The sequence below is a fragment of the Larus michahellis genome, chromosome 1, assembly GCF_964199755.1.
Source record: "Larus michahellis chromosome 1, bLarMic1.1, whole genome shotgun sequence".
Taxonomy (NCBI): Eukaryota; Metazoa; Chordata; class Aves; order Charadriiformes; family Laridae; genus Larus; species Larus michahellis.
The window spans coordinates 59,695,220-59,708,611 of NC_133896.1; the positions used below are offsets into that span (position 1 = coordinate 59,695,220).

Genomic DNA, 13,392 nt, shown 5'->3' on the forward strand with positions numbered 1-13,392 from the left:
CGCCGTGGCCAGCAGCAGTGTGGGGAGAGGATGGAGAGGAAAACGTCAGTACCTGAATTGCAAGAGCATATGTAATGCTGTTTCTTCTCAAGTCCTCAGAGCATCCTGCAGCAGTTTCTCCTTAAAACCAGACATGCTGAAAGAGCCACAGCTCCCTTGCTCTTTTTTGCTGCAGTGCAAAGCCAAACTTCTGCATGCACTGAGCTTCTGTCCTTCCTCACGCGTTCGCTAGTCGCCAAACCTGCCAGAGCTGGGAGCAAGAAGAAACTCAATGGCAAAAAATGCTGATCACACATCTGTAACAACATGGCTGACATCAGCGATGCTGAATCTGCTTACGGAGTATCCACTTAGCATCCTGTGAGATCTCCATGTCACATTTAGGACACTGCAATTTCAGTTTAACTTCTTTGTTTTCATTGTGCAAAACAATGTAATTTAAGATCTGGGAATACTGCAAACCTAGTACACCGCAAACAGCATCCAGCATCTTTCTGCGTCACTGTACCCCTGGAGCTCAGACAGAGGACAAATCCTTCCCAACCTATGGATTTCTCCAATCGTTTTTCCCTCTTCAGACAGGGAAACATGCAGAGCTGAGTGTTTCATTATATGCTAAGACAAAAAGTACAATAAATTATATTTACTTAATCTCTGCTCAAGGGTTCATGCATTCCTCTTTACTCCCATGCTGCCCTTAGGAGTCAGCCTCCCTTGTTCCTTCCAAGGCTATGAGCATCCTTCAGCTCCTGCACGTAATCCTGATCTCTCACGTGTGTTTCCTGCCTGGCATCATCTGATGCAGGGCTTTCAGCCTCCCCAAGGTGCAAAGCCCTCAGATGTTTGTAGGCAGTTTAAATATCCAGGAAACAACCAGGGAGGATTGCAAAGACTTTAAGAAAACCTCTTCCTAAACAAAACCAAGACATTTATAGATTACAGCAAGGAGTCATGCAGCCATGAAAGAGCAAACAGCTAAGCACAACTTTCTTCCCCCCAGCTACCCACGCTGCCATCAGGTCCGTGGTATTTGCAGGAAACTCAGGGACTCCCAGTCTCCTACTTCTGCCTCTTGCTCCAGAGAGTGCCTGTTCCTTGGTGAAGGGCATTTCCCTTTAAAAGAGTCAGCCTGTGGCACTTCTGCCCATTCCCCTTGTACTAGGGTTTTCCATGCACTAGTCCTCAAGGGGAAATGCTGACAGAGCTACTTCAAGTCAATGACTACCAGTTGCTGCCAGCGCTCTGCCAGGGTGGAGTTTCTCAAGGTTGATGTGCCTTGCCTCAGTGTCTAAGACCAAACTGGTTTCCTGCTGCCAAAAACCTCACGATGTTCACCAGAACAAAAATGAATTCATAGGCTGCCACTGACTCCCTCAAAACCCTTGCTGTCTTTCCAACTTAGGAAGTGGAAAATAGAGGAGTTCTCAGAATCTGCTTTCCCTACGTAGGGTAAGCGGCGTACAAATTGTACCTTACTGCTCTGGGCTTTAAAACCTTTATTCTTCTAAGTTGAAACCACAGCACGGTTTCCCACACGTACCGTATGAGAGCAGTTTCTAACCAAAGATGCATTCCCACTAGACTCACCCCGTTCTTGCTGTGGGTACTCAGGGTGGGATGCATCCACAGAGTGTGCGCACTACACGTACAAAACAGTGGATAAATCCCTGTGAAGGAAAAGTTAGCCTCGTGTTTATATTTAGAGCTAGTATTTCATGTAAGCTGTGATGTTACAAAGTCAGGCATATATAGTATTATAAAGACATTTCTCCTTGCCCCTTTGTACATAGCTTGACAGAAGCAAGCAAAAGTCTCTGACAGATGCTGATGAAATGAGCTATCTGGTTACAGAGCTGAAATATTTGGAAAGGACACAGTGAGAGCAGAATCTATTGCCTTTCTGAAAAGGGGATTTAATTTCTAAACTAACCACACGTGGCAATGAACAACCTTGTCTCTGCCCTCTGGTGACAGCCTGCAGGCACCGTGCAATTATAATTAAAGCCTTTTATTGTTTTTGTCCCAGATTAGATTAAGTTGGTATTTAAAGATACAATTTTCTCATTGTGCTGTCATGCCAGGACAGAGACGTGGCTGGCTGTGCACTTTTTTACTGGGGAGCAAAAAGAAATCTGAATGCTTTGAGGTAAACATGGCTGTCAAGACTCCTACCTTTCAGGAAGAGCAGGAGAAGGAATTACAATGCTTCTAGACTATTATTATTATTGATATTAATTCTTAGTTTTCAGTTTAACTGGGAAAACCATTTGAATAAGTTCACACAGCCACTATAGACAAGGCAGGGAAGAGAAGGCCACCGTGCCTTCTAGTGCTGCCTACAGCAGAGGTCCTCTCCCTCCCTGGCCACAGCAAGGTCAGCATCCCTGCTCCCGAAGTTAAGGTCACCTCCACACACAGCCATGCTGGGCACCTCCTCATGCTGCAGGATTGGGATGTTTCTCAAGAATAAATCTTTTCATGCAGCATCTAAAGCTCTGGGACTTATGGATCAATTTACACAGCAAGACCTATGATTGGGTCAGATGATGACCTACACAAGGATCATTGAGTTATGCATCCTTTGTCACATAAAGCAATATCTCAACTATTGTTGTTAACAGTATTATGATTTTACACACACAGTAGCTCACCTGAGGGCTACAATGACAACACGCAGACAACGCAAACCAGAGTAGCTCAATGATACAGCAAGTGACCCATTGGTACCGAGCCACCAGCTTTCTGGTTAGCAGCATCTCCACACGACAATGTGATCTCTGGCCTAGGCATCGCATGGGCTCTCCAAATCATTCCTCATTTATCTTGTGATGATTTTATCCAATCAACATCAGTCTCTGGCAACCCTTGCTTTTTTGCTGCTGATTTCAACCCACCATTTTAAAGGTCAAAATTAATTTGTCTTACAAACTAATTTTACCAATCTTTTTACATTTCAGACCAATCACCTAGAGCAACAGTTTGTGCATTCACCTCTGGCAGCACTTGGGCATCAAGGGAAGGCCGTGTGGACTCCACTGCAAAAGCAGCAATGCCTTTCCCTTTTCACCTGACACTGCTGTCCTTCAGAGGACACCCTTGCTGGATGGGGCTGGTCTCAATGCCATCCCCAGCCCCTGGGAGCTGAGCACACACCATCCCAGCAGGCTGAGCTCGCCCATCACCTCTTGAAGCTGCACCCCTTGGCATGGAAAACTCTCATTCCCCAGGCCAGTGAGAGTGCAGAAACAGGCCTCCAGCCCTTCTTTCTGTGAATATTCAATATGAAATATGTAACCATCTGCAGGGACAGGGACTGAAATTAACAACCCCACCCCTCTGCTTTGGATGGAAGAGCATCTTAATCCGCAGACTAAGAACTTGAGTTTTTTTTTCTTGTGGGCCATGGGGAATATGGCAGTATTTGCATAAAGCAAAGCAAGTTTGTCTGGAGGATTAGCCTTCAACAGGGTAAGGAAGAGTCCCATCTTGGAAGTGGGAGATGGGGATTCAGCTGCTCAGAGGTAGAGGTTAAAACAGAGCCCAACTCTTGCATAGTCCAGGAAAGCACCTTCAGGTATGACCGACAAGAAAAGCCCAACACAATACCAGCCACAAGCTACAAACCTGAAGCAGAATTGCCTCTGGCAGGCTGTTGGGTACCCAACTCCCCACCCATGGCCCTGCCTCTGCATGATGTGACAGCTGTCTTGCAAACCCTCCATTCAGGTGTTTGGGACACCCCTCCTCAGGCACCTAATACTTTGCTCAGCCCCTGCTGCTGCGTCCCTGGCTCTGGGGTACCAATGCACATGTCAGCGTACAGCCACAAACCTTCCCAGAGCAACAGGGCTGCCTCACGTAATCTCTCACGTAGCCTGGGTGCACGGGTCCCTGCTCGCTCATATATTTTCCTCGTTACAGATGTTTGAATCATGTCACACCAATTAGCTGTACAGGAGGGACAGTGGAAGGTGACTTAGTTTTGACGTCACAAATAGCCTCACCTATCTAAGCTGCTGACCTGACTGTATTTTAACCCACTATAATTATAGCAATTTAATGCAATTTTTTTATAACTAGGTTATTTACAACCTAATATTTTTCAGTGTCACATGGACCCAAGATTTTATTTTTATTATATGAAGAGTGTAAGGTATCTGTGCTACTCTGATATCAAGAGTACTCAGTGAAAGATTTGACACAGGTATTAGCTTTCTTAAAGGGACAAACATATAACTAATTTTAACTCCAAGCTAATTAAAGCATACACCTGCAAATTCTCAAAAAAAAAAAAAAAAGGTCCTATTTCTACTCAGTAAGTGTTGTAAAGTTTGTAGAGGACAAATTGTATTGTTCATACAAATAGCTTATGAACCCTAGCCTTATGTACAAACTAGAACTCAATTATAACTATAGCATCGTGACTATTAACTCAAAAATACAGTAGGAGGGGTAAAAATAAATAATCATGGCATACTATAGTTTGGATAAAAATCATACTGCTTATTAGCTCTATTCCAGTATTACAAAGCAGATGGGTCTTATTGTGAGACAGATCTAAGAAATGCCATCAGAGCAAGGAAAGAATGACAAGGAGCAACGCATGAGTACTTGCAAGTATCTAACATTCCCAATTTTAAGAAAATGGGCTAAAGGTGACAACAAATAGCTAATTGCCCAAACAATTTCAGACATACGGGTATGAAAGAAAGGTGAAACAAATAGGCGAGGAGGTTGAGATGGCATGACAAAGAGCAACAGCTGGAAACTGAAAGCACAAAAGAGACATTTTCATGAGCTCCATTTAAATCCCTATTCCGAGAGGCAGTAGATGGGCTCAGAGGGGTTTTTCCAGACCATCACTTATCAAGTAAGGCACAAGGGACTCTGACTGTAGTCTGTTTTACAGCACTTTTACTGTGGGAGTTTCCTATACTTTATACAGGAGTAAGACTTGTAATTTGTTACAGGAGTTGTGGACAATCAGCTCCCAGATCTTTTTTTCTTTTTTTTTTTTTTCCTGTGTGGATACAGAAAGATGGCTAAGAATTGAAAATCACACCTTTTTACCATGAAAGAGCATGGAAGAATGGCAGTCAGGTTTCAATATGACATTTATCAAAGTCGACAAGAGCTCTGCCAGCAGTCACAATGGCGGCACATAACAGCACGTGCTCAGCCAGTAAACGAGAGACCAGGGGAGCCACAGGCTTGCTGCATATGGGACCAGAAACACCAAAAGGTCTTATATCAAAACAGCTTTTCCCAACATGACAGGTTTGCTCTGCCTTACATGGGCTGCTGCTTTCAATCCTTTGGGATTGTCCGCAATGTTTCCTACAGGCATTATTTTCACTCACCAAAATGTGTCTAGTCTGACATCAGGCATTACAGAAAGATACGAAATCCAGTGCAGCACAGGCAGCACCTACACAGCCGACTGCATTCACTGCCTATTTCCCAGCCTGTGCAGCCCTACAGCAGTGTCATTGCCTGCACAGCATTACACTCAAGGACTAACTTCAGCCGTACCGGCAGCATAGCGGTGCCCTGAATGTGGACCTGGCCTGGATACCACTGTCTTCCGCAGCATGCTGTGCTGCAGGCAGAAAAAGCCCTCCAGGGCCTTATTATTTCTAATTATAACGCCTGGCAATCGTGCAATGTTTTGGCAAAGTTTGGCATGGTATCTTATGTTGCTTTGGACTGATTGAGAGAAGCAAGCGCCATCAGCTGAGCAGCTCCCAAGGCGCATTCGTCAGCAAAAGCAAAGTTCTCCAATTAGTAAGTCGGCCCCTTCTGCCTGAGCACTGAAGCGCTGCAGAAAGAACAACTTTCCACCAGCAAAGGGCTGAGCAAGCACTCCTGCCTTTGCCACTGCTGTTTGAACCACAGCAAGATGGGGGGCTCTGCTGGAGGGAAACACTAGTGGAAACATCGGGCTGGGACTCGGGAGATCCCTGCTGCTAACCCTGCCTCCAGCACCCAGGCTCACCAGCTACGTGACAGGCCCTTCCTTCCCCCCACACTCATCCTTTGCCTTATATATTTATGGGAGAAGTTTCTCAAGGCAAACAGTGCCTTTAATATGAGACTGTGAGACTCATTACTGGGCACCTGAGGGAGCCCAATTTCAAATGGAGCCCCCATGTGCTGCTGCATCAATGATTATGAATGATCTCGACTTCAGAAAAGACCTGTATCCCTGGTGGAAAATTACAGCTCAGATCTTCCCTCCATTTTAAAGCCACTGCGTATCTGTTAGTTCACGTTGCGGCTCACAGCTGTAAATGAGCTAGCTGGAGCTCCAGTAACAGCCTTCCTGCCCGAGCACAGAGCCCAGCAGCCACTCATTCATCCTGCTGGAACCATCACGCTCTTGTGAGCGGGCACCTTAGTACCCACCTCAAAAAAAGGCCAAACGGGTTCCCTACCCCGCACTGCAGCCTACAGTCTAGGCATAGCATAGCTCAATGGGCTCCGTTTGCAGGAGCAGGACATGCTTACTTGTTTAAAGAACATTTTATTGACCCCTTCAATGGCATGTCTCAAACTCAGATTTAGGAAGTGGGTTTGTGCCTTTTTTAAATAGAAAATACCTGAGCTGCTCAGGAGATGCTGAGAGTTGTATAACATATGCAGAAAATCTATCAAGTCCCCATAGAAAAGATGTCTAAGTGTGGCTCTACATTCCTTTTTCTTTTAAATGCACTTGAGAACAAGACTTCATAACACACATTGCTGAGAATCTGCAACTGTCACAAAAGGGAGTGGAAATATAAGTACTATCTTAGAAGAGCCTCTCTGACATGCTTAAGAAATAAAGTCACAACAGCCCCTTCAGAGTAATCACTGAAAAATCTAGCTGGAGAGATGTATTTCATACACAGAACATTCAGCTTCTCTCCCTTCCTGGGCTCTGGAAATGCTTTCTTTTGACCTGTCTGAGATTTTCCTTCTACTTCTTCAGCTTTTTCCTGATGAGCTCCTGCTCACGTACAGTCCTATTCACATGGTCAGCTACCCTGAGCTCTAGCTGGGCTCCTCTAATTATTTTTTTAACAATCTAGCAAAAGATCTCATAGTAAAAAAAGTAACTTCTGAATAAGAACATCCAGAGACTTAGCACACTTAAGCATATTAATTTCATAGCTCTAATGGATTTGTCCTAGTAATCACAAGCATCCTAGTAATGACTGCTCTTCCCCCTTCTTCCCCACCCTCATTTACAAAACAGTGAAATTAATGGAGCCTGTGTTTCTACAGGTTTGCATCTTCTGTTCTTCAGCAATCCTCACTATCCCAGCAATAACCAGCTCCTACCCTCTACTTCTGGTGACATACGCATGGGCAAGATGCTGGATCAGCATCGTCTGGACAGAGGTATGAGCATGGTCCCCTTCGTGGGCCCCTGTCTGGGCCCACCTCCTTGATTTAAAAGGCCTCTTCATAAATCAGATGAGAATATATGAGAACTTTGAGACTTTTGAGTTTCTCTCAAACTCTGATGGACTTGGCCAGTGGGATCAAAATTTAATGGTGGTGACAAGCAACCAAGTCCCACTGCCTTGATGCAGGGGGGCTGGAAAAGGTGTCCATTCCATGAGCAGGGGCAAACTCTTCCACTCTTCTGTGGTGCCCAGCACCCTTTGTCTCCTTCCACTGCCTCTCCCCATGCAGAGTGTTAAACTGCTGTTGTAACGGCATGTCCCCATACCCCAAAGCCCCTTTGAGGGGATGGCTGCCCACGAGCTGGGTGGCATTGGGGACTATTTTTGGGGCACAATTCTCAGCCAGCGCCCTCTTCCCTCTCACATTCTCTGTAAGCCTCCCAGACCGTTTTTTAGTCTCCTGACTTAATTGGGTGTGATCCAGATGGCAGACACCTGCACACACCCCCACTAATTACACTGCATGAATAAATGCTTCATCCAGAGAAAATAAATGAGGAAGAAATTAACTCATCACCCTCCCCTGCTGTATTACAAACACAGCATCCCTGGCAGTGGCCCCAAGCTCTAGGAGAGACACCCAATAAAGTCACCCGTGTATGACCTGGAAGCTACGCAGCTGCTGGCAGGAGGCCCCAGATAGCTCCTTGGGATGTTCCAAGCTTTCCAAGTGGAAAGCTGTCCTCCTCAGCTTCAGCTAGAGGAGCTTCCTCCATGGGAAGAAAACCTCCCTGTAATCCAAGTTGAGGAGGGGTTGCAAACAACCAGCATCAGAGCCAGCCGTGCAGGATGGCCTTCCATGCTCCCTAGGTTGTCTCACTGATACCCGCCACCCCCCACCCCCTTCCCCCGCCTCGATCTTTAAGAGACACCTCCTGAGGTTGCCAGCAGCTTGCCTTACTCCTGAAAAAGTGAACACAGCTGCTCCTACCAGAGCTAGTGGACAGACCTGCCGGCGTTTGAGAAAAGCATTTCAGGAGAGAGTCCACCCCGTAAGGCTGGGTGGCCCCAGCACCAGCCAGCTTTGTGTCCACCCTGGGCAAATGTGGCCTCTTTCCCTGCCTTCTTCTCTAGCTGAGCTTCCAAATCCAGGACAGACAGCCATATTAATATAACAAATCCTCTGAAGAGCTACGGAGAAAGAGGCTTTTGGAGGAGGAACACCAGTACAGGGGAAATGTGATACAATGAATCAAGTTTTGCAATTCAGAAATTCTCACTTTCGTTCTCTAGCTTACTCTATTTCTTGAAAAATTAAAGAAATAAAACTTTGCTTTCTGAGGAAGGGGGATGGGGGAGGAAGTGTAGTTTCAGACACTGCCTATCCCCACCCAGGACAAGGTCAGGCCCATCCAAGGTTCTTGAGGCATTTGGGAGAGCGAGAAAAGGCTTTGCCTGGGTGTGGGGGTTGGACAGGGCGCAGTGCTCTCACCACCGGTCACTCTGAAGCAAAGGGTTACTGAAACAGGCAAATGTCTGCAAAGAGTTTCAGTGAATCAGCATTTTACAGCAATATAGGTTACAGAGGGGAGATGAATTCAAGGCTGCCAGAGCTCACTGGTGGTCATGGCCCCTGGTTGCTGTCCTCACCCCACACCTCACAGTTCTCAAAGGGCTCCCAGGAGCTCCCCTCATCTCAGATCTCAAAGTAGAGTCCCAAAACTGCTGCACTAGCTGCTGCATCTGCACCTGCCTCTGCCAGCTACGCTTGACAAGCGGGTCCAGGGACCGTGGGCTCCTCAGACCTGCAAAGAGGTGGTCTGACACCAGGACTGCAGCCCCATTAACAAGAGTTTCAATCACCCAGGGACACTCAGGCATCCGAGAGGCACCTGAACACACACTTCTTGTGTCAGCACAAACCTGCTTGAAGACACAAACCTCGCTGTTTTCTCACAACAACAAGCAAAAAAAAAAAAAAGAGAAGCAGCCACACCAGCTACAGGGAAGGATGGAAACAAAACCTCAGAGAGCAACACCCACCTTTGCTGGACAAAAGCCCCGAGATAGTCACCTGCCTGGGTACGGCATGTGCTGTACATATCAGAAACCTGGTTTTGCCAAAGAACCAGGACAGTGATTCTGGCATAAGCTCAGGCATTTCTCCTTTCCAAGGGCACCTGCTCAGGAAGCAGGGCCTGGCTGGTAATGCAAGAAAGATAAAATAGGAGCAAAAGTGAGAAAAAAGTCTCAATACTTGTCTCTATGCTTTGTAAAGACAAAGCATAATTGGGCATGCACACACTTTAACTATTTCATACTCTTAAGATGGGAAAAGGCTTCACTCAAAAAGATAATTTCCTTTAAAAAATTGAAGCATTATTTATCATGGGTTTTTTTTTCTATATTTCAAGGATACTCTCTAAAGGTTCCAGTGTTGTAAGAGTCTTTGACTTTTCTGTCTCTCTCTGTCTTTGCCTTCTGCAGCTGGGAGAAGAATCTAAAGGCCTTAAATAAGTCTAAATATGAAAGTCAAAAAAAGGCTTTGAAAATAAGCTGTGAAGGAACACTCTGTATTTGAACTCTACAGAGAAAATTAAAAACAAGGGAAAACGTAGAGCTGAAACTGTAATACATCAAATTTTTATATGTATTTATATATATATTTTTCAGAGGGCTCAATGTCTTACTGCTTTCAATGGGACTTTTGTTTGTGTAAAGATGGAAGAACAGAGCTCTGTTTCACCACGGCTCTGTGCTTTGTCTATCTACAGTCCCCAAATTTTTACTCCAAACTGGGGTAGGACACCCGTCTCCAAAGAGCAACTAAGCTCATGTAGGACAGGAGCGTCCTCCTTTGTGCAATAGCACCAGCACCAAAATCCCAGACCCACTGAAACTGGTGGCAAAACTCCCCAGCTCCAGAAGAGCTGGCTTTCCACTGCCAGACACACGTGGTCGCCTTGCTGACTCCCCCAGCACTCTGTCACCCCACCAGGCCCCTGTCATGTAAAAACAACTGTGCTTGTGCCCACAGGGACTTTGCCTTGGTGGGTTTCTCACCTAGAGATGGCACTGCTCTTACCACATCCTGAGCTGCCATCGGGCTGGTCCCCATCACCTGCAGCATCCCCAAAACCAGACTGGAGGGAGCCAGTGTCAAAGGCTGTGCAGACACAGACCCATGTTGGGCACCACCCTCAAATGACTGCTTTTTCCTCTTCATGGTTTGCCTCCTGATGGTTGCATGAACATCCCTGTGCCAAGTTCATCATCTGTTCATGGCCAGCCACATCAAGGTGAGTCTTTCCTAGCAAAATCTGATGAATGGCCCACCACCACCACCTACACCCCATGTCCATCAGCACAAAGTGCATGATCCTGCAGCAGAGAAGCACTCCTCCACAAACGGCCCTAACTCAGCTAGGAACAGCTGACATATTCTGCAGGTTTTCTTACATATATATATATACACACACACATATATAGCCTTCTCCTTCTATCCACCGAGTCTTAAAATATGACCCATCACCATAACATTTGAGCACAACACTATACATGGTGCACACTGCAGCCCCAGTGAAGTGTCTCCCTCTGATGTCAAGGAAAATAATTTATAGGCAAAAAAAGACTGAAAAGTAATTCCAGGGAATGGATAAAGCTTCCTAGTAACTCAAAGGCGGAGGAAGGCACTTCCTGCCACTTTTACTATTGTGGTTTGTAGGAGCAACGAGGAGGATGGCTGGAAAGAGTCTACTTTAACAATAGTACTCACTTACCAGCCAGAGAGGGGAGAAAATTGCTGGAGCTTCAATCAATGTCTTACAGATTTCTCAGTACCACAGATAGGGCTCCAGGGGACAGACCTACGACCGTGGCATCACAAAATGCCCTTTCTCTCCCCATTTGTAATCCAGAATTTCTCCAACCTTGAAGGAACCTCTCACCTCCATGCCACAGCTTCACCCCCAGGAACAAACACAGTACCCACCTGCAAGAGCCACTGTGGACTTCTCTGCTCACCAGCACAGTGTGAATGCTAAGTGCTTGATTGCATCTTTTTTTCTCTCCTGTAAAGGCAATTCTCATTCTACCCAGGTTAACTTTCAGAGTGAATGAGCCCTGCTTTCTGTTCTCATCCGTGTCTCTTCCAGTCACAGAGAGACTGCGGCAGCGCCTCTTCCTTTTTATTAGAGGAACTTTTGGTGTCAATTAAAGTGCACAGACCCAGCTTTTATCTTCTGGCCCCACTGGTACAGCTCTCTTTTGAGAGGCAGGATCCCTTGGTGGAGCGATTACAGCAGCTGAGCATCACTGAAGAGATTAATTCTCCAGAATAAAAGCTAGATGATGAAGGGAGACAGAGTGGGTGACTGTGTACACAAACATTAGACTTTGTTTGCTAATGCAAACAGCTCTCAGGGTGAGAAGGGGATAGCAGAAATATTCAGTTAAACATTTAGCTCCCTGGGTTTACATACAGTGACATACACAGAGGTGGTGTTTGCATGGCTGACACTACTGGCAGCGTTGGATTTTTTAGGGATACTTTCCCAGAGCATTTTTCTTGCCAGGAGAATCTTTAGTGAAATTGTGCAAGCGTAATAGATCCATCATTCACATATACAGAGCCATGCAATTTTTCTTCCTTCTAAAGTACAGTTTCTTCCTCTTTTTACAAGGTATTAATATAGGAAAACCTATTCCTGACGCTTCGATACAGCTTCTCAGGTTTCCCACATGGGTTCAGATCTCAGCTGATGTTAAGTCAGAGTATTTATACAAAGGAAAAAGCAAGCCTGTGGTGTTTTTTTTAGTGTTGATTTTTCTGTGCCTTTGTGGCTGGGCTTTTATGTGATAGCAAAATGTAAATGCAGGAAGCCTTTTCTGTTCTTGGGTTAAAAATGCACAATCACAGAAAGACAGTATCTCCAAGTACTCACATTTTATATAGTATCCGTGGTTATCAAGGAGTCTATCAGGAACGCCAAAAGAGACTGCCCAGCTCCTGAAAGCTAGAAGATTCATTGCTTGAGATGAGGCACTAGTATAAATGAAACGCAGTAAGGTCAACACAAAAAAATTGAGGGAAGTCAGCAGCTTAAGATCCTTTTCTTTAAGCAATAAAAGTGTTTCTTCTACACGTATATTCCCTTAGAAAAGTAAACCCCAATGCCAAGGATTCCCTCAGAGCACTTGCTGCTTCTAACAGTTACAGCGCTGTGCTAAAGGATGCAGATAGGAACCTTAAATTAACCAGAAGCTCTGCAGAAGAAAGTGAAACTTAAGCTTCGCTTTTCTCAACCCAACTGAGACGTAAATTAAAAAAATAATGCAATTACTGAAAAACAGAGCAGGGTCCCAAAAATTTCCTCAGCTTTGCTAACTTTGGTCTTACTTACATTAAGATGTTCTGGTAGACACAATGCTTTCCCTAAACAGATCCTGGGATAGGATACTCCAAGGAAGTTAGGTCCCACCTCAGCCATGTGCTTGGCAATGATACATTTCAGGTGTGCATTTAACTCCTAATCATCTGTGTAAGTCACCTGCATAATTGATCTTACAGCTCTGAACAACAGGGCCTGAACTTGCTGCAGCATAACCAACTTCTGCTCTCTCAAAATCATGAGGTGAGGACTCAAAAAAGCACTCGTGAGGAGGGTTTACTGAGGCACCTTTATTTACCTTCTTGTGCCTGAGTCCTTTCCATCTTGTCCACAATTAGAGGTAGAAACTTTTCCCCTCTTTTTTTTCTGAAAAGAACAACTAAAATGCAAGAGGAACCTCATGACTCCAGGAGCTGCAGCTGTAAAAAGAAAAGCACAGACAATTGAGCGCACATGTTGAATCTGTGAGGCCGTTGTGAGAAGTGCCATTTTTTTCTGGTCCAACTGCAATTAATTGGAGCGTTGCTACTGTTTCCAGGGCCAGCAGGACTGCCTTTTCCTGCCTGCTGAGCTCTGCGGCAGGTGAGTTTCAAAGGGATGAATTCCAATTT

General features: G+C 45.5%; 1 long non-coding RNA gene across 1 annotated transcript; it reads right to left on the minus strand.

Moving 5' to 3' along the window:
* Positions 1-1,603: 1,603 nt before the first annotated feature.
* Positions 1,604-12,871, minus strand: LOC141737768 (uncharacterized). Its single transcript, XR_012585239.1, has 3 exons — positions 12,794-12,871; positions 12,335-12,406; positions 1,604-1,667 (listed from the first exon to the last, which is right to left on the minus strand). It is a non-coding gene; the product is annotated as an uncharacterized LOC141737768 (long non-coding RNA).
* Positions 12,872-13,392: the final 521 nt, after the last annotated feature.